Here is a 5,000-nt window from a genome sequence, read left to right as displayed (position 1 = left end):
AACATCTTGGTCCCGCAATTGCCTATTCGATCTTTCCGGTGACATCCTTCCCACCGTAAGCCTAAGGTGACCAGTTTCTGCGCAGATCCCCCTTCGGTCCGGTGTCGGTTATCGTCGGCCGATTGATATATAGTCGGACGATTATACAATAGGCCAGAATAGTAGAAAAAGAAAGTCAACAGAGAAGGTTAGTGTTAAGCACCATAGCTGTTATTTATATAATTGTGGTTTTTTATGTTTGTTTTTAAATTATTGGTCTTTTTTTTTTTTATCACAAAGAAAAAATAGGAGAGGGAGACTTCAGTAACGATCTTCAGGGACCTGGCTTTGAACTACCAACTGGCTCTGATAGATAATGAGAGTAGATAAGGGGAAACGGCAACAGCAATCTGTAGGATTTACTTGAACCAGTTTTTTCTCACCCAGAGAGGAGATAATGTAATTTGTACTCATATACGCCGTCCTCGTGCATGACTGACAAATTTGCTGGCAAAAGAGATGCTCATTATCTTTATACGCCTGCACTGCGAAGCAAGAAACCCTCTTAAGGAAAAGAGTTTCAGTGTCTTATGTTCTGCTTGATGAGTTGAGTGAAGTGAAGTGTACGTGCGTGTGTGTGTTGTGTGTGTTTTGTGTGAGCGACAGCAGCTGAATGAAAGTGAAAGTGAGAGTGACCTCACCAGTAGAATTAATCACAACACAAATTAGACATTCGCTATAACAAAACTGAGGAGTTAGCATGCTGCTAAAAATTATTTCACTACCAATTGAATTCAATATTAATGATTGCAACAGAATGTACACATTAATGAATGGTGAGGTGAAAAAAATATTCGCATATTTTAGCAAGCAAATTTTTCTCGGGGTCCAGAAATCTGACTGCCAAGGTAGCCATGTCTACTAACATGGTAGACTTCATTGACAGGGTGATCCTATACCAAAATGCCTTACCTGAAGTGAACTAGCCAGGAATGTATAATACCTCTGCTTTTCTGTTTATCTGTGATGGGTGCTCATGACATTCCCTACGGATATCTAACTATCACGAATTACATGATCGCTTGAAATACCAAAACATGCAAGCACTTTAAGAGGGGGGGGGTGGGGGGGGGGGGTGGGGTGGTGAGAAGGGTGTGATTAAAAGGGATATATGATTCTAGCTTAAACCCTAGTCCTACATTAATTCACGGATGTAACTGCAGGTCACACCGCCCCAAAGTTGCTGATCGAATGAATCGAACATTGGAGCAGAGATCTATTAGGCATTTACACAACTCCGGGGTTATATCGGGCATACCTGTGCACTAAGATATGGATGGGGGAAGATCCTACACTATGTTCAAAATAATAAATTTATATGAAATCACGTTACAAGCTCCGTTCTAGCGCCGATAGAACGTGTCACCAATGAGCAATGTAACGGTGCTACGGTTAATCCGCCCCAACCGACCAAAAGTGAAATATAGAGTGCGGTCGGGGTGAGGGTAGGACGAGATAAAATGAAATTGAATAATCTGATAAGATAAAATCATGAATGTGTTAAATTCGTTGCAGTTGAAACAACATAAATTTCTAATAATGAGAAAAATTAATTAACTACTTAACTAACGAATGATGTTCATGTTTGTAGACCACATCTGGATCACACGGTAATGCAATCAATAGTGTGAGAATGTGCTATTTGCTGTCATTTAGCATTTTGTAATTTTTACCCAACAAAATCAACAGCTTAACACATTTATGGGAGAAGAAGAAAGATAAAAGAAAAAGAGTGAAGGGTTTTTTTTTTTTTTTTTTTTTTTCTAAGACATGTCTTGGAGCGGTCAAGCTATTTTTTCTTCAAAGGTTTGGCGTTCGTACTGCGAGCCGGGTCAACCCACCCAGAGGGGGAGGGCTAGGCTGACCTTACTACGCCGGGCACTAAGCACAAACTCCTCTAAGCTAGGTCATTCTCGGTATAGGTAGTGACCATCCCAGCTGCCAGAAGTGACTGAAGCAGCTGGAGGAAGGATGGGGGGAGTGAGGTGAGGTCACCAGTCCCATCTACTACATCGTACACTGGATTCACTCCTGGCAAGTCACAATAACAATCTACGCTTTGGTAATTGTAGAACGCCATTGTTAGTTTTTGTCGGGTGTTGCTTCACCCTACTCGACTCGAAAGGCGTTTGACTCGGTGCATCGTGAGTCGCTATGGGAGATCCTGAGACTCGAGAATTGTGGACTTGCCAGGGGTGAATCCAGACTGCTCCAGTCTCTGATCCTTCAGTAGGTGGTCACAGATCATTCAGAGTAATGGTGGGTGAAACTTTGCTGGTATCTGAGCAGTGTAATGCCCCGGTGAAGTTTCTCAGTCCCGACGTCCCCTTTCCCTTCCAGAGAGGGATTACTATGCCCCTCAACGTCATGGGCGGGTACCTAGACGGCCAGATGGCAGCAGACAAGACTGTATGCAAGCCCCGAGCCTAGGTTTCACCCCCAGCCTTTAGAGTTCTCAGGATATTTCACAATTTGTCGAGTTTTTCCCACCTCTCAGCTTGGAAATCGCCATCCTAACCTCCATTGGGTAGAAGGTTCCTTGCTGATGGGTGGGTCCGGCACAGGTATTGTTACATCATTTGCATCTAAGCTAACTGTTGTAGGGTCTAACCGGTACAACTGCTCAAATACTCACCCAATTTCCGACCTCACATGATCTGAAATGATCCCATTCCACTGATCGGACTGCAGTCATCTGTGGGAGGCTTAGAGTTCAGTTTTTCTCAGGGCTTGGTAGGGTAGGGCGAAGGTCGTTACCAAGAATGGCCTTCACCTCCTCAGCAAATTCCGATGAACTGTTTCTTGTCTCTACTCATCAGTGTCTGAGCCCTATGAACCAAGGAGCGACACAAGCCGAGCCAGCCGAGACATGCTTCAGTGGCCTCCAATGTCTCTAGGGAGATGGATATCTGCCTTGCCCTGGGTGTACACCAATGGACTCCTGGGCTGCTTTGAGTGTTATGCGCTTGAAGAATTCCCACAGAGCAACTGGGTCTGTCAGGTTGTCAAGTTCTGTGAATCCACGGGTGCACTCCTCCTCCCTTAGTCTGTCCCCAAGTGAAACACCTTAGGGTGGCCACTGGAGGGACGGGGAGTTTTGAAGTGGACCCGTAGGGTACCACAACCAGCCTATGGTCAAGTGCACAGAACCTGCACTCTGGTAAACTCTGCATTCTGGCGATCCTCCATCTCGTGCTAACATAATGTGGTCATCTCTTGGGCACTGTACCTGTCTCACCATGTCCAGTGATGCGGGTTGGAGCGCTTGGTACCATGATCCAGAGTCCTCCATTCTCTGGTACCTAAGCTTGCCCCCGTGGCTGGGTAGGATCGAGGTGAAGTTTTCTTGCCCAAGGAACAACGCGCCGGCGGTGACTCGACCCTCTAACTCAGATTGCGTCGTGACAGTCTTGGGAGTCCGGACGCTCTAACCTTCGGCCACCGCGGCCTTGTGTATTATATATATATATATATCTATATAATATATATAATATATATATATATATATATATATATATATATCTATGTATATATATATTATATATATATTCTAATCTATAGTATATCTACATTTATATAATATATATATATATTATATTATATCTATCTATATATAATATCTATATATACATCTTGTCATCATATATATCTCTATATATATATGTATATATCTAAGTATATATTATAAAATATCTCTCTGTATATATATGCATGCATAATATATATATCTAATATAATATATATATATATATATCTATATAATTATATTAGATTATATAAATAATGGACAAAACACAAAAACATAATGTGTACTCAAAAAGGAAAAGGAAAAACAGCTACAATAAGAAATGAAATAATAACGTAATGCTTCACATTCTTCATGAGTTCCTTTTCAGATGAATAATAAACCATTTCGGTTCATCATTCGTCTGAAGAGGAACTCATGAAGAGTTTGAAACGTCACATTATTGTCTCATCTATTATTGTGGATGTTTTTCCTTTTCATATACATATATATATCCTCATCCTCATCATCATAAGCCTGAATCAGACCACTGCAGGACGTAGGCTCTCATTCTTTCCACTTTGTTTTCATTTTTTTTCGTGTTGGCCCCTAAATTTTGTTATTTCGTCACGCCATCCTGTCATTGGTCTGGCTCTTGGCCTCTTTATGTTATCTACAGCCTAGTCTGTTACTTTCCTTTCCTTACGTTCCGCTGTCGTTCTGTCTCCTACATATATGGCATGCCCATTGCAATATTTTTCTTATTGATATTCCCTAGTATATCTTCCGCTTTTGTCTGTTCCCTGATCCACGTCGCCCTCATCAGATCTCTGATAAGGGCGACGCATTAACCTCTCCATCCTCTCTGTGCACTTATTAGTTTTCCTATTCAGTAATTTTGTTGTATCCAGTTCTGATTCCTAGTCATACTTAATTTCCTTCTTCACTAGATGTGGTTGGCCTATTAAATATACCTTGGTCCACTACCTCTAGCGCCTCGCCTTGTACATGTATCTGTTCAAATTGAACTCTATTTTTTTAGATCCTATCTTCTTTTTTCTGTGTCAAAATAGTTGTTGCGTTTTTCCAGGCTTTCGGAGTTTTTCCGTTGATAAGGCATTTGTTAATAAGAGTTTGGCTAGTTTCACTGTTGCAATTTCCCCTGCATCTGTTAAAAGGTCTATACTATTTCCCTCTCTCCATGCCTATAAGCGCTCTTTTTATTTCTTCTGTTGTGATATGAGGTACATCTCTAGTTACTGAGTTCGCTTCTATCTGCGGCTATTCATTTGAATTGTATAGATCCCTGTAAATGTTTTCCACTACTCATGATATCCTTCTTATTATATGTCACTTTTTCCGTCTGGTTTTCTTTTTGCATACATTGGTTTCTCCCTATTGCTGAGCTGTTTCATGCTGTACCTTGAGATCACTGTTTCATTTATTACTTTAGTAG

The sequence above is a fragment of the Penaeus monodon genome, chromosome 4, assembly GCF_015228065.2.
Source record: "Penaeus monodon isolate SGIC_2016 chromosome 4, NSTDA_Pmon_1, whole genome shotgun sequence".
Classification (NCBI taxonomy): domain Eukaryota; kingdom Metazoa; phylum Arthropoda; class Malacostraca; order Decapoda; family Penaeidae; genus Penaeus; species Penaeus monodon.
This window is presented reverse-complemented; position numbering follows the sequence as displayed.